The 23,752-nt window shown below is 32.8% G+C and overlaps 1 protein-coding gene across 9 annotated transcripts in view; it reads right to left on the bottom strand.

Moving 5' to 3' along the window:
* Positions 1 to 23,752, bottom strand: part of Hr3 (nuclear hormone receptor 3 ROR-beta) — a 234,490-nt gene that overhangs the window by 62,446 nt on the left and 148,292 nt on the right. The gene's annotated exons all lie outside the window — the stretch shown is intronic.

The raw sequence follows: 23,752 nt of genomic DNA, 5'->3' as shown, positions 1-23,752 counted from the left end.
GCAAAGATTTATAAATGTAGAAGATATAAAGGGTTGAAAATTTTTTGGGTCATGAAATTATGTAAAATTATGGCCGTTCTATATCTCACACTGTGAACCACGTATTCGTATGAAATTTTGTACTCTTGTACACTTTGTTTTTGTCAATTATAAACTATAGTTATTTTGTGCACAGATCTATAAATGTAGAAGATATAAAAGGTTGAAAATTTTTTGGGTCATGAAATTGTGTAAAATTATGGCCGTTCTATATCTCCCACTGTGAACCACGTATTCGTATGAAATTTTGTTCTCTTGTACACTTTGTTTTTGTCAATTATAAACTATAGTTATTTTGTGCAAAGATCTATAAATGTAGAAGATATAAAGGGTTGAAAATTTTTTGGGTCATGAAATTCTGTAAAATTATGGCCGTTCTATATCTCCCACTGTGAACCACATATTCGTATGAAATTTTGTACTCTAGTACACTTTGTTTTTGTCAATTATAAACTATAGTTATTTTGTGCAAAGATCTATAAATGTAGAAGATATAAAGGGTTGAAAATTTTTTGGGTCATGAAATTCTGTAAAATTATGGCCGTTCTATATCTCACACTGTGAACCACGTATTCGTATGAAATTTTGTTCTCTTGTACACTTTGTTTTTGTCAATTATAAACTATAGTTATTTTGTGCAAAGATCTATAAATGTAGAAATTATAAAGGGTTGAAAATTTTTTGGGTCATGAAATTATGTAAAATTATGGCCGTTCTATATCTCCCACTGTGAACCACGTATTCGTATGAAATTTTGTACTCTTGTACACTTTGTTTTCGTCAATTATAAACTATAGTTATTTTGTGCACAGATCTATAAATGTAGAAGATATAAAAGGATGAAAATTTTTTGGGTCATGAAATTCTGTAAAATTATGGCCGTTCTATATCTCCCACTGTGAACCACGTATTCGTATGAAATTTTGTTCTCTTGTACACTTTGTTTTTCTCAATTATAAACTATAGTTATTTTGTGCAAAGATCTATAAATGTAGAAGATATAAAAGGTTGAAAATTTTTTGGGTCATGAAATTCTGTAAAATTATGGCCGTTCTATATCTCCCATTGTGAACCACGTATTCGTATGAAATTTTGCACTCTTCTACACTTTGTTTTTGTCAATTATAAACTATAGTTATTTTGTGCACAGATCTATAAATGTAGAAGATATAAAAGGTTGAAAATTTTTTGGGTCATGAAATTCTGTAAAATTATGGCCGTTCTATATCTCCCACTGTGAACCACGTATTCGTAAGAAATTTTGTACTCTTGTACACTTTGTTTTTGTCAATTATAAACTATAGTTATTTTGTGCAAAGATTTATAAATGTAGAAGATATAAAGGGTTGAAAATTTTTTGGGTCATGAAATTATGTAAAATTATGGCCGTTCTATATCTCACACTGTGAACCACGTATTCGTATGAAATTTTGTACTCTTGTACACTTTGTTTTTGTCAATTATAAACTATAGTTATTTTGTGCACAGATCTATAAATGTAGAAGATATAAAAGGTTGAAAATTTTTTGGGTCATGAAATTGTGTAAAATTATGGCCGTTCTATATCTCCCACTGTGAACCACGTATTCGTATGAAATTTTGTTCTCTTGTACACTTTGTTTTTGTCAATTATAAACTATAGTTATTTTGTGCAAAGATCTATAAATGTAGAAGATATAAAGGGTTGAAAATTTTTTGGGTCATGAAATTCTGTAAAATTATGGCCGTTCTATATCTCCCACTGTGAACCACGTATTCGTATGAAATTTTGTACTCTAGTACACTTTGTTTTTGTCAATTATAAACTATAGTTATTTTGTGCAAAGATTTATAAATGTAGAAGATATAAAGGGTTGAAAATTTTTTGGGTCATGAAATTATGTAAATTTATGGCCGTTCTATATCTCACACTGTGAACCACGTATTCGTATGAAATTTTGTACTCTTGTACACTTTGTTTTTGTCAATTATAAACTATAGTTATTTTGTGCAAAGATCTATAAATGTAGAAGATATAAAGGGTTGAAAATTTTTTGGGTCATGAAATTCTGTAAAATTATGGCCGTTCTATATCTGCCACTGTGAACCACGTATTCGTATGAAATTTTGTTCTCTTGTACACTTTGTTTTTGTCAATTATAAACTATAGTTACTTTGCGCAAAGATCTATAAATGTAGAAGATATAAAGGGTTGAAAATTTTTTGGGTCATGAAATTCTGTAAAATTATGGCCGTTCTATATCTGCCACTGTGAACCACGTATTCGTATGAAATTTTGTTCTCTTGTACACTTTGTTTTCGTCAATTATAAACTATAGTTATTTTGTGCACAGATCTATAAATGTAGAAGATATAAAGTGTTGAAAATTTTTTGGGTCATGAAATTCTGTAAAATTATGGCCGTTCTATATCTGCCACTGTGAACCACGTATTCGAATGAAATTTTGTACTCTTGTACACTTTGTTTTTCTCAATTATAAACTATAGATATTTTGTGCAAAGATCTATAAATGTAGAAGATATAAAGGGTTGAAAATTTTTTGGGTCATGAAATTCTGTAAAATTATGGCCGTTCTATATCTGCCACTGTGAACCACGTATTCGTATGAAATTTTGTTCTCTTGTACACTTTGTTTTTTCAATTATAAACTATAGTTATTTTGTGCAAAGATCTATAAATGTAGAAGATATAAAGGGTTGAAAATTTTTTGGGTCATGAAATTCTGTAAAATTATGGCCGTTCTATATCTCCCACTGTGAACCACGTATTCGTATGAAATTTTGTACTCTTGTACACTTTGTTTTTGTCAATTATAAACTATAATTATTTTGTGCAAAGATCTATAAATGTAGAAGATATAAAGGGTTGAAAATTTTTTGGGTCATGAAATTGTGTAAAATTATGGCCGTTCTATATCTCCCACTGTGAACCACGTATTCGTATGAAATTTTGTTCTCTTGTACACTTTGTTTTTGTCAATTATAAACTATAGTTATTTTGTGCAAAGATCTATAAATGTAGAAGATATAAAGGGTTGAAAATTTTTTGGGTCATGAAATTCTGTAAAATTATGGCCGTTCTATATCTCCCACTGTGAACCACGTATTCGTATGAAATTTTGTACTCTAGTACACTTTGTTTTTGTCAATTATAAACTATAGTTATTTTGTGCAAAGATCTATAAATGTAGAAGATATAAAGGGTTGAAAATTTTTTGGGTCATGAAATTCTGTAAAATTATGGCCGTTCTATATCTCACACTGTGAACCACGTATTCGTATGAAATTTTGTTCTCTTGTACACTTTGTTTTTGTCAATTATAAACTATAGTTATTTTGTGCAAAGATCTATAAATGTAGAAATTATAAAGGGTTGAAAATTTTTTGGGTCATGAAATTATGTAAAATTATGGCCGTTCTATATCTCCCACTGTGAACCACGTATTCGTATGAAATTTTGTACTCTTGTACACTTTGTTTTCGTCAATTATAAACTATAGTTATTTTGTGCACAGATCTATAAATGTAGAAGATATAAAAGGATGAAAATTTTTTGGGTCATGAAATTCTGTAAAATTATGGCCGTTCTATATCTCCCACTGTGAACCACGTATTCGTATGAAATTTTGTTCTCTTGTACACTTTGTTTTTCTCAATTATAAACTATAGTTATTTTGTGCAAAGATCTATAAATGTAGAAGATATAAAAGGTTGAAAATTTTTTGGGTCATGAAATTCTGTAAAATTATGGCCGTTCTATATCTCCCATTGGGAACCACGTATTCGTATGAAATTTTGCACTCTTCTACACTTTGTTTTTGTCAATTATAAACTATAGTTATTTTGTGCACAGATCTATAAATGTAGAAGATATAAAAGGTTGAAAATTTTTTGGGTCATGAAATTCTGTAAAATTATGGCCGTTCTATATCTCCCACTGTGAACCACGTATTCGTAAGAAATTTTGTACTCTTGTACACTTTGTTTTTGTCAATTATAAACTATAGTTATTTTGTGCACGGATCTATAAATGTAGAAGATATAAAAGTTTGAAATTTTTTTGGGTCATGAAATTCTGTAAAATTATGGCCGTTCTCTTTCTCCCACTGTGAACCACGTATTCGTATGAAAGTTTGTACTCTGTACACTTTGTTTTTCTAAATTATAAACTATAGTTATTTTGTGCCCAGATCTATAAATGTAGAAGATATAAAGGGTTGAAAATTTTTTGGGCAATGAAATTCTGTAAAATTATGGCCGTTCTTAATCTCCCACTGTGAACCACGTATTCGTATGAAATTTTGTTCTCTTGTACACTTTGTTTTTGTCAATTATAAACTATAGTTATTTTGTGCACAGATCTATACTATAAATGTAGAAGATATAAAGGGTTGATAATTTTTTGGGTCATGAAATTCTTTAAAGTTATGGTCGTTCTATATCTCCCACTGTGAACCACGTATTCGTATGAAATTTTATACTCTTGTACACTTTGTTTTTGTCAATTATAAACTATAGTTATTTTGTGCACAGATCTATAAATGTAGCAGATATAAAGGGTTGAAAATTTTTTGGGTCATGAAATTCTGTAAAATTATGGCCGTTCTATATCTCCCACTGTGGACCACGTATTCGTATGAAATTTTGTACTCTTGTACACTTTGTTTTTGTCAATTATAAACTATAGTTATTTTGTGCACAGATCTATAAATGTAGAAGATATAAAGGGTTGACAATTTTTTGGGTCATGAAATTCTGTAAAATTATGGCCGTTCTACATCTCCCACTGTGAACCACGTATTCGTATGAAATTTTGTTCTCTTGTACATTTTGTTTTTGTCAATTATAAACTATAGTTATGTTGTGCACAGATCTATACTATAAATGTAGAAGATATAAAGGGTTGATAATTTTTTGGGTCATGAAATTCTGTAAAGTTATGGTCGTTCTATATCTCCCACTGTGAATCACGTATTGATATGGAATTTTTTTCTCTTATACACTTTGTTTTTCTCAATTATAAACTATAGTTAGTTTGTGCACAGATCTATAAATGTAGTAGATATAAAGGGTTGAAAATTTTTTGGGTCATGAAATTCTGTAAAATTATGGCCGTTCTATATCTCCCCCTTTGAACCACTTATTCGTATGGAATTTTGTTCTCTTGTAAACTTTGTTTTTCTCAATTATAAACTATAGTTATTTTGTGCAGAGATCTATAATTGTAGAAGATATAAAACAGTGGTTCTTAACCGGTGTTCCGCGAATATGGTCCAAGTGTTCCACGAAAAAAATATATACATATAATTGTGTTCCGCGTCTATGAAAAGGTTAAGAACCACTGCTCTAAACGCTCGGCCACCGTGGCGACTAGCAAACATACTTTACTGTAAATTTCTCATATTAACAATTAAAGGTATAAACCGGGGATCATAGCCTGGCACCTTCAATACATCTTAGCTTCGCAGGCCTGTATTTATATTCTATTTGATATAAATAATTAAAGTGGTAAAAGTTCCAGCTGGATAATAATTAAAACATTAACCACACGAACATACGTCACTCAGCGGAATGAGCGTAAGCTAGCGTGTGTGTTAACTGAGAGCCGATTGTCTGCGCATGCTCGTTGACGTAACGAGGGAGAAAGCAGTTCTCCGGACTCTGTCAGTGCCGGAATATTAAACTTGCCTCCAGAAAACAAATAAATAATCCTAATAAGAGTCGTAACTTATTACTTCCGCTTATCCGTAATGCACTGCGTAAGAGAAGATATTGAGAAGAGTGCGGCGGATTTCTGATTCTCAGTTTTCACCGGAAATACTGGTTTTGAGATGTCCGGAAAGAAATAGTTGTTTTACAAAATTGGTATGTCCGTACCAAGAATGTGGTGCATAGGTCAGATTGGCATAGGTGTAGTGGCCACCACAAGTCCAGACTATAAGCTTTTTTTTCCAAAATACGGAAACCGGTAGTGGCACTTCCGGCTAACCGGAAGTACCACTTTATTGAATTTTTTTTCTCAATGTTTTCCACTTGAAGAAGTGTTTTCTTGCCCATGAAGATCTACTACTTACGTTCACTGTACCGATCAAAACGCCTGTAGAATCTTCATGAGTAAGCTTACTTCCTGGACGGAAGAATATGAGACGACCATAAGAACAGTTTCAAAGCGTTTAATTTGAACTTTGGTAAGTCGTATATTAGTCCTATTATTTTAGGTAGAAATATTTACTACGCGACCACTGAATGAGGTTCTAGGAAAGCTGTTACGTCATGCTTCCTTTAACACGACCATATTAATGACAGTGATGTAAATAAACATAAAAAAATATTGATAATGACCATATTTTAAGAGCAAAATTTAAATCGCAAGAAAATTTAAATGCGGTTATTACTTTAAAAGAAATTCACGTAAATGTTTACGATCAGTCATCTCCACAGCATCCATAATAGGAAAAGAAGGGACCATAATCCATGAGATAAAAATTAAATGACAAAATAAAAATGCCAAGTAGCGATTGGAGAGCGTTAGGTAGCGTCACTCCGCTGGAGAAAGTGGCCGGAACAACGTAACTCCCCCTCCCGTCAGCCCCCAAAAAACAGTTCCTTTCTCTTTCCAGAATAAATTAATGCAAACAAACAAAACAAAAAATAAAAACCAGCAGAGTAACCTCCCCCAACTTACAAACAAACAAATAAGTACAAATCCGACTTTAAAGCACGACAAAGAATACAACTGTAGTCCAAATCAATAATTGTATTAACACATGTTCTACTGGAGGTTCAGTTGATCTTACTACCAACATAGTTACAGAAAGATGTATTGCAGTACTAGGCTATATTCCCTGGTCTATACCTTTAATGGTTAATATGAGAAATTTGCAGTAAAGTATGTTTGCTAGTCGCCACGGTAGCTGAGCGGTTAGAAGCTAGACCCGCAAAGCTAAGATGTATTGCGGTACTAGGCTATATTCCCCGGTCTATACCTTTAATGGTTAATATGAGAAATTTGCAGTAAAGTATGTTTGCTAGTCGCCACGGTAGCCGAGCAGTTAGATGCTAGACCCGCAAAGCTAAGATGTATTGCGGTACTAGGCTATATTCCCCGGTCTATACCTTTAATGGTTAATATGAGAAATTTACAGTAAAGTATGTTTGCTAGTCGCCACGGTAGCTGAGCGGTTAGAAGCTAGACCCGCAAAGCTAAGATGTATTGCGGTACTAGGCTATATTCCCCGGTCTATACCTTTAATGGTTAATATGAGAAATTTGCAGTAAAGTATGTTTGCTAGTCGCCACGGTAGCTGAGCGGTTAGAAGCTAGACCCGCAAAGCTAAGATGTATTGCGGTACTAGGCTATATTCCCCGGTCTATACCTTTAATGGTTAATATGAGAAATTAGCAGTAAAGTATGTTTGCCAGTCGCCACGATAGCCGAGCGGTTAGATGCTAGACCCGCAAAGCTAAAATGTATTGCGGTACTAGGCTATACTCCCCGTTCTATATCTTTAGACTCTCTTTTAGTGAGCCAACTAATTGGAAGGACAAAATCAAAGAACCAAGGTCCCAGCCACTAGGTAATGTTCAAAAAATGCAATTCGATTTGGCCAAACAGTACAGAAGGTTTCTCATACTGTTCACCAAACTATGAAGGTTATAGAATTAACTATCCATTAAACATTTTTTTACATAATGACAAAATTTTGCTAATTTCACAATTCCCAAAAAAAACTAAAAATTTTTCTAGATAATACTTAAAAAAAAATTAATTATGCATAATAAACTTTTTTAGTTTTTAATTTTTTAAAAACTTTTTTGTTACGAAATTATAATTGTAAATATACAGCTGATTATTTTCTGTTCATTTAATACAATTTTTTCACACACACACACACACTGTTATCACACAATGTGTAGATGGAAAAATAAGTGATAACCTTCACGGGACAATATATCGATTGTGAAATTACGTGGCATTCTGGCAACCGCTGTCACAAATTAAATATAAATTATTATTTATGATTAGTAACTTTTACTTAAAATATTACGTCATCAACAGAAATGCATGTCGAGATTTTTTTTTTACAATCGATGTTTGCAATCGATAAGTATTTTTTTTTACATTTCTCTTATTGCTTACAATCGATAAGTATATTACGATTGTGTGATAATTTTTTTATTATTTTTTTTTTCAAAATTGATTACGTTTAACCGGAAGTCCCTGATTTTAAGGTCTGTTCCTGTGTTCAGTGATTGCTGAATTGCAGCCCGCTACAGTTCGAAGGTTCAGTGGTGGGAGGTAGAGGTCTTATTGACGTATTATTTCATTCAGTATTATTTCTGTTTAAACCCACATATTTAGAGATTGTAGCTGATACTGCGATAACATTGTGGTTTTTACTTATTTTGTTAAAAAAATAAAATATAATGTACAAATAAAAAGCAAGGATGGATACAACATTTTTGTTTGAATATTTACACAACTTTTTCAGCTGTTACAATATTAATGACTATGTATTTAAATAGTTAGTCTGAGACTGTAATTAAACTGATCGTATTAATACGATCAATCCAACTTGAAATACAATCGATAGTCGTTTTTTCCGGAAATTAAAACAAACAAAAAATCACACACTAATCCGTAACGTCGCACTTCCGGATAAACCAATACCCTTCGAATTTGGTAATCTTACCAAATATTTATTATCTTTTGATATTCTATTGGCGGCGGAAGTAACTTTTCCGGAAGTAGTACTTTAGGTGGAAGCTTAACTTTTCAGTTTCTCTGAGAACTCTTTAAAAAAAAAAGTAAATAAATGAATTTTCCGGGAAAACGTTTTTCAAATAAAAAAATAAAGGAAAACAACCAAATTTGAACTTAAAAACCACTTTTCGTGTTCAAGATACGTTTCGTTAATGCACAAACATTCAGATTATATATTCAGTTGATTCAAAAAAATGTTACTTCCGGTTTCGAAAATAAAGTTTCGAACATTTTTCACGATTATAGCACCCATTTCCTGTAACAAAGAGAAAGTAATAGGAAATCGATTCACAATCTCAAATACGAGCAGTATTTCCGGAAACAATCCTTCCTTGATGAACGAAATCAAATTCATTCTAATATAATTTCCCTCAAAATATAGGATTATCTGTTGGTTATTGCCAAGAAAGTGTTATTTTGTTAATTGACAATGCTGCGAAATATTTTAATAATCTTAGGGAGTTTTAATAATGGATTTTTTCATATTAGATCTTAAAAAAAAAAAAATTAATCCAGACTTTTACGTACCCAGAATGTAAACCCAGAAACGTCTAAGCTGTCCGAACCAAAATCCTTGACGGCCAATTTCATGGGCGAAATTAAATTGTTTAACACGCTTCTTAAGCGCCAAATCGCCATTTCCTTTCAAAAAACAAACAGGAAACTGTTTCCCCATCATTTCCGCCACAAATAAATTGCCGGAATTTAAAACTGACGGCAATCGGTGAAAAAAAAACAAATTTTTGCCACACAAATATAATGGCTTGGATTCGATCTATTTTAGGAAGGAAATAACTATTCCTTGTTTCTCCTTTTTAAAGAACATCCGCTTTACTGGTTCCCTCGGCAAACTGAAAATAGTTTCCATTGAAATTCATAAACTGTAATAGAGCCCGCTTTGAACCCATACAACCAATAAGTCTCAGTCGGTGTCCCTTTTATTACCTCTTTTAGGTACTGTAAAGTACAGTTAGGGATAGTAATAAAACAACTTAAGGGACAACACAAGAAGAGCAAATCCCTTGGCTGAATATTTTTACATACAGTGACGAAATGTATTTTGTAAAATAACACGTAGGTAATACAGTGACATTTTAAATTTCATGAAATAGACTTTAAAATTTACATAAAATGTGTCGCATGAATTTTCCGAATGATGTTTATTAATTGCCGGAAATACCACTTTACTGCATCGATTTTTTAGTAATTTAGAATTTTCTTGAAGACGTGTACAACGATTTTCTTTAAACACAAAGCGGAATGAGGGCTGCTTTTCCAGACAGGATTTACCAATTTGGTGTTGTAGACGGAGACGACTAGCAAACATACTTTACTGCAAATTTCTTATATTAACCATTAAAGGTATAGACCGGGGAATATAGCCTAGTACCGCAATACATCTTAGCATTGCGGGTCTAGCCTCTAACCGCTCGGCTATCGTGGCGACTAGCAAACATACTTTACTGCAAATTTCTCATATTAACCATTAAAGGTATAGTCCGGGGAATATAGCCTAGTACCGCAATACATCTTAGCATTGCGGGTCTAGCCTCTAACCGCTCGGCTATCGTGGCGACTAGCAAACATACTTTACTGCAAATTTCTCATATTAACCATTAAAGGTATAGACCGGGGAATATAGCCTAATACCGCAATACATCTTAGCTTTGCGGGTCTAACTTCTAACCGCTCGGTTATCATGGCGACTAGCAAACATACTTTACTGCAAATTTCTCATATTAACCATTAAAGGTATAGACCGGGGAATATAGCCTAGTACCGCAAAACATCTTAGCTTTGCGGGTCTAGCCTCTAACCGTTCGGCTATCGTGCTGACTAGCAAACATACTTTACTGCAAATTTCTCATATTAACCATTAAAGGTATAGACAGGGGAATATAGCCTAGTACCGCAATATATCTTAGCTTTGCGGGTCTAACCTCTAACCGCTCGGCTATCGTGGCAACTAGCAAACATACTTTACTGTAAATTTCTCATATTAACCATTAAAGGTATAGACCGGGGAATATAGCCTAATACCGCAATACATCTTAGCATTGCGGGTCTAACTTCTAACCGCTCGGTTATCGTGGCGACTAGCAAACATACTTTACTGCAAATTTCTCATATTAACCATTAAAGGTATAGACCGGGGAATATAGCCTAGTACCCCAATACATCTTAGCTTTGCGGGTCTAACCTCTAACCGCTCGGCTATCGTGGCGACTAGCAAACATACTTTACTGCAAATTTCTCATATTAACCATTAAAGGTATAGACCGGGGAATATAGCCTAGTACCCCAATACATCTTAGCTTTGCGGGTCTAGCCTCTAACCGTTCGGCTATCGTGGCGCCTTAAATATAATATAAAATTTTGTAGGTTCAATACAAATTATATACTAAATATATCTTTAAATTGAAAAATATTTTTCTACAGATATCATTTACAGACATTTTTCAAATTGGTGAGGGTAGATTAATAAGCTAAAGTCGTGCGAGTGTGAACTAGGCCAGTCTGGATGTCGCACAGATTTCGCTACTTTACTTGGACTCAGACCAAAAACTATACTCACTTCTAGGAAAGAATATTATAACACTCCGAGTTTCACCGTGGTCGGGTTTTACCACCATTTTACTTTCTTCCAATAATCATTTCCGTTTAAAAATAAACTAATTCAGCTGTTTGAATAAGAAGCAATAAATAAATAGTCACAGTGAATAAGTAAATAGTTTCGTCTGTTCATCGATAGCCTTTATAAATTCATTATAAATGCCAAGATAAATTGAAGCAATTTGGTACACGTAAGAACGATAATCGATTTCTAGATATAATGCTACTAGTTTACATAATCGAAAGTCGTTTTCTTTAATAATTTCAACGCGTTATTTCTTTGTAATAAATCTTGTAATTTTTAGAAATAAATTGAAAACGAATATGCACATTAAAGGGAACGTGTCTCTAAGAACTGTGCAGCCCCCTCAAAAAACTTTTAAAATTCAAATGATAAAGGCTTATATTTGAGCCTTTTGGAGAAATTATGTCTATGGAAAGGCCGTTCAAAAGGCCGGAAGTATAACGAAAAATATCTTCCGATATTTTTCGTGAAGTTGTGTCTAAAAGAAGTTGAGTTTCCGATAGTTTTTTTTTGTTCTGCTGTGGTTTTCATTTTATTTTTGCTGGAATCAGCGCGTTGACGCTTTAACAGGAAGATATAAACGAGTGGAGAAGTTACTCTAGTGGTAACACTCCCAAAACTCTGAAGTATTTGTCACTCTCTTAACTAGAGAGGAGATCACGAGGCCACTATCTCTTTTAAGGCGTCTTGTCCGGGTTATCAGGAACAGTTCCGGGGGAAGAGTAAGATTGTTTGACTATAAAGGCAATTGTCCAAAGTATCGATAAGCTTGCCCAGAAGGCATCGATGGAAAACCTATTCTACGTCCACCATATTCTCCAAGGGTAGAGGATATGGTGTCCACCACTAAAAATCCAAGACTACAGAACATCTATCCACCAGGATATTGTAAAGGATCTTGAACGCAAAATGTGTGAAAAGTAACGGACTGGAACCATCACACGGTCCGCAAACTGCAGGAAGTACGATAAGTATGTTACGTCATACATTGTTAATGACTTCACACTACATAAACTGGCAAAAATATTTAAATAATGAGAAAAAAGTAAATTTTTTTTTTAATTTAAACGAATCCTCAACGCAGCTTTGGCCATATTAAAAATTGAAAAGGCTAGATAAGCCCATTTTGGAGACCAATTTTTCTCCATTATTACTCAAAACATTTCGGATACCATTGGTGACTTTCGTCAGAAGTTATTATTCAACTCTCTACAGAATATGTACATTAATACGTAAACACCTTTCCAGCCCGCCCCCTAAACACGATTCTGATGAAATGCATATTTATATAGGGTGATCCATTTAAAACGCACCAATCGCTAATAACTTTTTAGGAAAGCGGAATTCCGGAAAAAAAAAACCCACGAAGTAAACTGTATGTTTTTTTTTGGTCTCTCCTTCCTTCCTCTTCGGCGCTACCGTCCTAAAAGGACCAGGGTCTCCTCAACCAAGACTCATCTCCACTGAGCTCCAATTAAGAGCCTTCAGTTTCCACCTTCGCACAACCATTTTCCTCAAATCCCTTCTTTGACGTCATCAGCTATTAGCCTACCTCTTATTCTGACGCCTCAGGAAACCTTCCTTATAAAAGGCGTTTAGGAATGCGGTTATCCACACCATCCTCTCCACATGTCGTCCTAACCAACTTAATCTTCCTTTTTTTAAAAAAACATTGAACGATGTCCTGCTTCTCCATAGAGAGTTTGCAGTTCTAAGCTGTATCTTCATTTTTAGCGGAGTTAAGGACAAAAACCCGATTAGAGTTTCATAAAGACCACTAGTTTTTGACAATGATTATGAAAACTATATAAAAAACTGTGAAAAATGACGTTGATCCCGTTTCGATATCCCTAATATTAGTTGAGATATTTAAGATCAAAGTTACAATTTCATCTTATTCGTGAACGGTTTTCAATATTAATTTTCCACCAGAAATACACCAGTTTTGGGAGGTCATCTGACTGCAAAAGAAAAATGTTATTTGTGACGCAAATAACAATAATAATAATAATAATTGAAGATTTTAAAAAAATGTAGTGTAATGTAATGGTTGTGGGTGAATCAGGATGAATTTGTTTTATCATCAAATAAAAGCAATCATCACATCATTTTAATGTACCCTGCAAGACTTTTTGACCTATGTATTAGGATTTCCGCTTCCCTAAAAAGTTATTAGCGATTGGTGCGTTTTAAATGGATCACCCTGTATATAAGGTTTTAAAATGATCAAACGTGCTGCTAAAAATATGTTGAGGAGATATCCTCCAACGGAAGTAACTGATTAATATGCATCCATTTATTCCCCAACAATTTTCACGAAAACAGCATCAACTATTTCACCCCTCTAGACTTCCGGTCAACATGGATCAACCCATGCAGACCAATGAAATGTATTTGAAACACACATTTTTTTTAAAAAGGTAAATTCGTGATATAGTTCTCTGGAAAATTCAGGAGAGCAATTAAATGTAATGATTCTCTCTGGAAAAAGTTTTTTTCCAGTCTATTGTTCTAAGAAAAAGACGTGGGTTCGAAACCAGATGTAAAAAAAAAAAAAAAATTAAATATGACGTAACAACAGCCAAATAAAAATGCGAAAAAAGTTAAATTAAATTTTAAAAATAACGTCTTTTTAAAAATAATTGGAAAGGCCTAGAATACTTTACTTGACTCGAGTACGAGCAAAGTATTCCAAAAATGAAGCATATTTTTAGACATTTCTATTTACTTTGTAATGTATTTAATGCATAATACATTGCTCACTGCTTCTTCTAGTTTTGTAAGGAAAAAAAGCTGCCAACTTAATATTGCAAAAAAAAAAATCCCACTGAAATGAACATAATAGTAATAATACTAGTAAACAAAAATAATAACAGTAATAATAATAATAATAACAATAATAATAATAGTAATAATAATAAATAATAATTGGCAATTTACAGTTAAATTTTGGTTTCGTTTGAAACTTCGAAACTTTCAACTTAAAATATCTTGAAAACTACCCAATAGATTTTGTTTATATTTCATCTGTATATAGAGTCAACTATTTTCTATAATTGAATAATATATCGTAAAAATTTATAGTGCAGTAAACGAGATATTTAGGGTTAAAATTTGCTTTCGTTTTACAGAGTGAAAACTTTAACATAAATTATGTCGTAAACTACTTAATAGATTTGGTTTATATTCCATGTGTACATAGAAATTGCTATTGTCTATAATTGTACAAAATTTCATAGAAATCTATCGAGCAGAATACCACATATTTGGGGTTAAAATTTCCTTACTTTTAACAGAGTTAAAACTCTGTTTTCTAACCTCTCTTTTTTTCTACTTGAAATATGTCGTAAACTACTCGATAGATATTCATTATATTTCACCTATATATGAAGACAACTTAAGTCAACAATTGTATACAATTTCGTAGAAATCTATCGAGGAGAATATGAGATATTTAGGGTTAAAGTTTGCTATCTTTTAACAGAGTGAAAATTTTAACTTAAAATATCCGTAAACTGCTCAATAGATTTTCTTTATATTTTACCTGTATATGGGGACAACTTTACTCAATAATTGTAGAAAAATTTCGTAGAAATCTGTCGAGCCGAATAAGAGATATTTAGGGTTAAAGTTTGCTTTCGTTTTACAGAATGAAAACTTTAACTTCAAATATCTCAAAAACTACTCAATAGATTTTCTTTATATTTTACCTGTATATGGGGACAACTTTACTCAATAATTGTATAAAAATTTCGTAGAAATCTGTCGAGCAGAATACGAGTTATTTAGGGTTAAAGTTTGCTTTCGTTTTACAGAGTGAAAACTTTAACGTACCATATCTCGTAAACTACTTGATAGATTCTGTTCATATTTCAACTGTATATAGAGACTACTATTTTCTATAATTGAATAAAATATCATAGAAATCTATCGTGCAGTAAACGAGATATTAAGGGTTACAATTTGTTTTCGTTTTACAGAGTGAAAACCTTAACTTAAAATATCTCGTAAACTACCCAATAGATTTTCTTTATATTTTACCTATATATAAAGACAACATAAGACAATAATTGTATAAAATTTCGTAGAAATCTGTCGAGCAGAATACGAGTTATTTAGGGTTAAAGTTTGCTTTCGTTTTACAGAGTGAAAACTTTAACGTACCATATCTCGTAAACTACTTGATAGATTTTGTTCATATTTCATCTGTATATAGAGACTACTATTTTCTATAATTGAATAAAATATCATAAAAATCTATCGTGCAGTAAACGAGATATTAAGGGTTACAATTTGTTTTCGTTTTGCAGAGTGAAAACCTTAACTTAAAATATCTCGTAAACTATGCGATAGATTTTTTTTATATTTTACCTATATATAAAGACAACATAAGTCAATAATTGTATAAAATTTCGTAGAAATCTGTCGAGCACAATACGAGTTATTTAGGGTTAAAGTTTGCTTTCGTTTTACAGAGTGAAAACTTTAACGTACCATATCTCTTAAACTACTTGATAGATTTTGTTCATATTTCAACTGTATATAGAGACTACTATTTTCTATAATTGAATAAAATATCATAGAAATCTATCGTGCAGTAAACGAGATATTAAGGGTTACAATTTGTTTTCGTTTTACAGAGTGAAAACCTTAACTTAAAATATCTCGTAAACTACCCAATAGATTTTCTTTATATTTTACCTATATATAAAGACAACATAAGTCAATAATTGTATAAAACTCCTTAACAAAAACTTACAGTTTTAAAAGTTAAGTATAAGGGTTGATTAAACGCCAAAAGGTACACAAATCAGCAGTTCCCAACATTTCATTAATACTTCATTGATATAATTTAAGTAATTTTACTGCATTAACTTTTCCTTCACATTTTTTAGAATTTATTAGATGTCACAGACCCTTATGCTGGCCATTTTCGTCTACAAAATATTTACTCAAGTAGCACACCATTTAACTTAGATTGACTGTAATATCTATTTATCTATAATAATCAAACTATTAATCACAGGTGAAAAAGAAAACGTTATAAAAAATATAAAAAAAATAAGAGGCTAAAAAATTCATAAACTTTTTTTACATCAATGATTTTATGCATTTATTTTTATTTTTAAATAAAAATCATTGGTTTAAGTTCATTCTTCGATTAAAGTAATTGTTATTTTATGTTGTAGTCAAACGTTTGTAATAATAAGTAATAAATAATCTGGCTTTATCGCAAATAATATAGTTTTCTTCAATTACATTCTCAATCTAGGTGTTCTTCCCACAATGTTATATATATGTAATATAAAATAAAGAAAATAAAGATATGCATATTTTTAGGACAGCTAATTATTCCAGTATTTTACCATAAGTAAAATTAGGGGGACTAAATTAAATTACAATTGAGAAATGAGTAAATATTGTTGAATAATCTACTTGTTATTAAATGTATGTTATTTGTGCTCACGAATATTTCGGTAAGACGAATTTAAGACTGAAATATTGTTTTGAATCCTCCGTGATTGAAATTTAAAAAGTGGCCGACTCTAACTTTGTTTTTTTCTACTTTAACATGCATGTATATGTGACTACTCAGAATAATTCATCACTCATTTTATCATAATTATAATAAAAAAATATTATGAATGAACTGGCCAGCATAAGGGTCTGTGACATCTAATAAATTCTAAAAAATGTGAAGGAAAAGTTAATGCAGTAAAATTACTTAAATTATATCAATGAAGTATTAATGAAATGTTGGGAACTGCTGATTTGTGTACCTTTTGGCGTTTAATCAACCCTTATACTTAACTTTTAAAACTGTAAGTTTTTGTTAAGGAGATTTTTGTACCTTTTGGATAGATTTTCCTTTTTGTCTATTTGCAAAGTTACGTCTGCTTTACAGATTTTTTAAAATTTGGAATAAGCTATTCTATCATTATAACCTGATAAGGTGTTAAATCGGAACCGTAACTACCACTGGAGAGATCTTTTTAAAGAATGATTATAGTTGCGGTCCCCAAACCATCCTCAATAACCATTTTTTTGAGAAAGCGTTTTGAATAAAATAGGAAGGTATTTGTACGTAAATAGCAAAATTAAACTGCGATTTCAGTACTTCCTTTTAAGGGGAGCAAGAAAAATAAACTGCGATTACAGTACTTCTCCCTAAAAGGCAAAGATTTTGAATCGAACGACAATTCATTCATAATGTAAATAGGTTCACCCATTGATAATTTTAACGATTGCAGTACTTCCTCTTAGTAGGTGTAAGAGCATGATGGCACATCACAGCCACGTAGAGGAGCTTTAATTACTGCTTCGTGCTAAATTTTATCAAAATCGGACTAAGCGTTATAGAAATATTGGTAATAATAGATTTAGAAAGGGCTTTACTTGGGTGGGGCAAACTCCCCTCCTTACAAGGCACAGCGTCGAGACTTTTAAAGTACAAATCTGTACAAAATTTCGATTCGAATGACACTTCATTCATGAAAATCGGTTCACGCCTCGATAATTTGAAATGATTGCTATACTTCCTCTTAACAAGTGTAAGAGCAGATCGTCGCTTTAATGTTAGGTAGGGGAGCCCTAACCCTATCCTCCTACCAAATTTTATCAAAATCGGGCCAAGATTTACAGAGTAATTAGTAATAATAATTTTGGAGGGGGCCTTACATAAAGGGGGCTAACTCCTCTCCCATTCGATGTACAGGGCCGAGACCCCCAAAAGGCACATCTACATAAAATTCCGAATCGAATGACACCTCATTCATGAAAATCGGTTCACGCGTTTAGGCGCTACGTTGTTTACAAAAAAGGTAACAAGAACAACAACAACAACAACAACAACAAGAAGAAGAAGAAGAAGAACAAGAACAAGAACATTTTTTGAAAAAGCCGTTTTTGCTCATTTTCGGCAACTTTTTTCTCGAAACCTATTAGATCTGGGTGGTTGCAAAAAAATTACAGTTATAAAGGAGGATTTGCCCTATATTATAAAGAAAATTTGGGAATTTTATCTTTTATAGAAAAATAGAAAAAAATTGTCAAAGTTGGCTGTTTTTCAACGTTACACTTTTTCGTGCAGTTTTTGATGGTCAACCCTTATACAACTGTCCTACCGGACAGTTTTAATTTTGTAGAAATCTGTCGAGCAGAAGACGAGTTATTTAGGGTTAAAGTTTGCTTTCGTTTTACAGAGTTAAAACTTTAACGTACCATATCTCGTAAACTACTTGATAGATTTTGTTCATATTTCATCTGTATATAGAGACTACTATTTTCTATAATTGAATAAAATATCATAGAAATCTATCGTGCAGTAAACGAGATATTAAGGGTTACAATTTGTTTTCGTTTACAGAGTGAAAATTTTAACTTGAAATATCTCGTAAACTACCCAATAGATTTTCTTTATATTTTACCTATATATAAAGACAACATAAGTCAATAATTGTATAAAATTTCGTAGAAATCTGTCGAGCAGAATACGAGTTATTTAGGGTTAAAGTTTGCTTTCGTTTTACAGAGTGAAAACTTTAACGTACCATATCTCGTAAACTACTTGATAGATTCTGTTTATATTTCAACTGTATATAGAGACTACTATTTTCTATAATTGAATAAAATATCATAGAAATCTATCGTGCAGTAAACGAGATATTAAGGGTTACAATTTGTTTTCGTTTTACAGAGTGAAAATTTTAACTTGAAATATCTCGTAAACTACCCAATAGATTTTCTTTATATTTTACCTATATATAAAGACAACATAAGTCAATAATTGTATAAAATTTCGTAGAAATCTGTCGAGCAGAATACGAGTTATTTAGGGTTAAAGTTTGCTTTCGTTTTACAGAGTGAAAACTTTAACGTACCATATCTCGTAAACTACTTGATAGATTCTGTTCATATTTCAACTGTATATAGAGACTACTATTTTCTATAATTGAATAAAATATCATAGAAATCTATCGTGCAGTAAACGAGATATTAAGGGTTACAATTTGTTTTCGTTTAAATGAGTGAAAACTTTAACTTAAAATATCTCGTAAACTATGCGATAGATTTTCTTTATATTTTACTTATATATAAAGACAACATAAGTCAACAATTGTATAAAATTTCGTAGAAATCTGTCAAGCTGAATACGAGTTATTTAGGGTTAATGTTTGCTTCCTTTTTAACTGAGTGAATAATTTAACTTGAAATATTTCGTAAACTACTCGATAGATTTTCTTTATATTTTACCTTTATATGGAGACAACTTTAGTCAATAATTATATAAATTTAAGTAAAAATTTATTGAGCAGAATACGAGATATTTGGGGTTAAATTTTGCTTACTTTTAACAGAGTGAAAAATTTAACTTGAAATATCTGGTAAACTACTCGATAGATTTTCTTTATAATTTACCTGTATAAAGAGACTACTATTGTCTATAATTGTACAAAATTTCATAGAAATCTATCGTGCAGTAACCGAGATATTTAGGGTTAAAGTTTGTTTTCGTTTTACTTAGTGAAAATTTTAACTTACCATATCTCGTAAACTACTCGATAGGTTTTGTTCATATTTTACTTATATATGAAGACAACATAAGTCGACAATTGTATAATATATCGTAGAAATCTATCGTGCAGTAAACGAGATATTTAGAATTAAAAAATGCTTTCGTTTTACGGAGTGAAAATTTTAACTTAAAATATCTTGTAAACTGCTCGATAGATTTTGTTTTTATTTTACCTGTATATGGAAACAACTTTAGTCAATAATTATATAAATTTCCGTAAAAATCTATCGAGCAGAATACGAGATATTTATGGTTAATGTTTGCTTACTTTCAACACAGTGAAAACACTGTTTTCTAACCTCTGTTTTTTTAACTTGAAATATGTCGTAAACTACTCGATAGATTTTCATTATATTTTACCTATATATGAAAATTATATATAAATCAACAATTGTATAAATTTTCGTAGAATTCTATCGTGCAGTATCCGAGATATTTCGGGTTAAAATTGGCTTTCGTTTTACCGAATGAAAACTTTAACTTAAAATATCTCGTAAACTACTCGATAGATTGTATTTATATTTCATGTGTATATGGAGACTATTATTGTCTTTAATTGTATAAATTTTTGTAGAATTCTGTTGAGCCGAATACGAGATATTTAAGGTTAAAGTTTGCTTTCTTTTAACAGAGTGAAAAATTTAATTTGAAATATCTCGTAAACTACTTGATAGATTTTCATTATATTTTACGTGTATATGAAGACAACTTTAATCAATTATTTTATAAAATTTCATAGAAATCTTACCAGCCGAATAAGAGATATTTAGAGTTAAACTTTGCTTTCTTTCAACAGAGTAAAAACTTCAACTTGAAGTATCTCATAAACTACTCGATAGATTTTGTTTATGTTTCATCTGTATATAGAGACTTCTATGGTCTATAATTATATAAAATTTCATAAAAATCTGTCGAGTAAGAAGCGAGAAATTTAGAGTTAAATTTTGGTTTCGTCTGAAACAGTTAACTCTTAATGTACTCGATAGATTTGGTTTATATTTTACGTTTATATGGAGATAACTTTTGTCTATAATTGTATAGAAGAATAATAATAACAGTAATAATAATAATCACAAAAATTATGTGATAATTACATTTAGATGGAGTTGAATAGATTTATTTGGACAAAAAGAAAAGACGTTATCAGTCTGGTTTTCCATATTATCTGTCTTTTTTTTATCAGTGTTGCTATAATAATTATATCAAATGGACTACATTAATCTCTGCCATAATATAACATCAACACGTGTCATGATGCCCTTAGTAATATAGTATTGGTTTGTAGCGTATTATGTAAGAAATTATTGTAATTGTATTTCCACCGGAAGTGCTAGTTTCGAGGTATCGATTAGGTAATAAACTTATCGTCCTGCATTGGCTAAATATTTATTTTTTTTAAAAAAAAAAAAAAAGTATCCCTGAACAGCACTAAATGAAAATCAGAAGAATCCCGATTATATGCGGAGTAGGATTACCCGCAGGGCTTAGATTTATTGTAGGAGATGGCTGGCGGAACAAAACTTCAACTTTCAATGCTGACTTGAACTCATCTTGAAAAGCCTAAAACAAATCTTTCACCAGAATAATTGTTCAAATTTAAATTTACAAAGTTGCGGGAGGTTTCAGAAATTGTTGGAGATATTTTCTATTTTTTTTTGTTTTTTTTAAAAAGTGAAAAATCTATTGCTGATTGGCAAAGAGATTATAAAAAAAAATGATCTAGTTCGCCATGAATTTGCTGTCAGCTGATTCTGTGCTAGAGTGGTGTAACATTAGGCGATGTTTTGTATGGCGCCAGAGATCGATACTGTCAGGGGCGGCGGCATGAATGCATGAATAAGAGCTCGGGCCGTCCGACATGTTTTATGCCCAAGTGGGGAAAGCCACCATAGTGCTGCGTAGTTTTCTTTTAAGAGTTTGTTTTTCCGACTAACTTAACTATGTTGAACTTTTTAGAGTACGTCAATTTAGAATAAATGATAGCTAGGAAAATTGATTTTATTTTATTTTTTAAATCAGAGGTTAATCGCTAAGAGTCGACTTCCGGTGACGAATTTTTGTGCCAAAGTGACTGGAAAAGTGTTCATCATGTAAGGAGAGCGGAACTGAGCTTTTAAGCTTAGATAAGATTAGATTAGATTAGGGGCTGCCTCAAGGCCTACGCCACTGCGACCCCTTTGGATCTATTGTGGCTCCCCGACTTTAGAGCTCGCCCCTCCAGACCCGTCCATTTAATCTGACTCTTAATTCTGGAGAGCTGCTCCTCCTGGGTAAAGCTCACAGGCCTTGGTTTTTCACTCCCCGAAAAGTAACATCCTTAGCCCAGACAAGCCCCACACACTGACACAACACGTGCAGTGGCGTTTCCTCCTCTTCCTGACAGAACCTGCAAAGGCTATCATCTGCCAGGGCCAAATAAAAAGTAAGAAATTCTAGTAGAGCGGCCTTGAAACGCCTACGCCACTACGACCCCTTTGGATCTATTGTGGCTCCCCTCAATCTAAAGCTCATCCTCCAGACCCATCCTTTTAATCAGACTCTCTTGATGCTGGAGAGCGACTCCCCGGGTAAAACTCCTCAGGCGTTGGGTTTTTCCTCCCTCGAGAAGTAGCATCCTTAGCCATACAAGCCCCACACACTGACACAACACGTGCAGTGGCGTTTCCTCCTCTTCCTGACAGAACCTGCAAAGGCTATCATCTGCCAGGGCCAAATAAAAAGTAAGAAATTCTAGTAGAGCGGCCTTGAAACGCCTACGCCACTACGACCCCTTTGGATCTATTGTGGCTCCCCTCACTTTAAAGCTCATCCTCCAGACCCATCCTTTTAATCAGACTCTCTTGATGCTGGAGAGCGACTCCCCGGGTAAAACTCCTCAGGCGTTGGGTTTTTCCTCCCTCGAGAAGTAGCATCCTTAGCCATACAAGCCCCACACACTGACACAACACGTGCAGTGGCGTTTCCTCCTCTTCCTGACAGAACCTGCAAAGGCTATCATCTGCCAGGGCCAAATAAAAAGTAAGAAATTCTAGTAGAGCGGCCTTGAAACGCCTACGCCACTACGACCCCTTGGGATCTATTGTGGCTCCCCTCACTTTAAAGCTCATCCTCCAGACCCATCCTTTTAATCAGACTCTCTTGATGCTGGAGAGCGACTCCCCGGGTAAAACTCCTCAGACGTTGGGTTTTTCCTCCCTCGAGAAGTAGCATCCTTAGCCATACGAGCCCCTCGCACTGACACAACACGTGCAGTGCCGTTTCTTCCTCCTCCTCCTGACAGAACCTACAAAAGGCTAGCCATCAGCCAGGCGCCCATGCGATGCATGTGCTTCCTGAGCCTGCAGTGGCCCAGTTAAATAGGCCTACAATTATCCTTATAGCCCCCGACGCGGGCCTTGACGAATTAATTCTGCACTCAAGTTCTAATTCAACTTCAAAATTTATGATTAGGGTTTTATCAAAGCACTTGCTGTGACACAAAATCTTTATAAATAATAAAATATTATTAGGCCCCTGTACATTGTCACGTGCAATAGAAATAGTATTTCCGCTATATCGATCTTCAGTTAAAGTAGGTATTTTTTCAATGCTTTCGATATAATTCTTAATATTTGAAGTAGAGTGACTACGGGCTCTCAGCATCCATACATCTGATGATATCCTGAAGAATGGGGACAATATTTTTTATCTGGGATTGTTCTAGAAGGAGAGCAAAATCCATTTCCCAGCTTTCAAG

Source organism: Rhodnius prolixus, unplaced genomic scaffold, assembly GCF_049639745.1.
Source record: "Rhodnius prolixus isolate KJV_2025 unplaced genomic scaffold, Rpr scaffold_33, whole genome shotgun sequence".
Lineage (NCBI taxonomy): Eukaryota > Metazoa > Arthropoda > Insecta > Hemiptera > Reduviidae > Rhodnius > Rhodnius prolixus.
The sequence above is the reverse complement of the archived record's forward strand: the minus strand, read 5'-3'. Positions and strand labels throughout refer to the sequence as shown.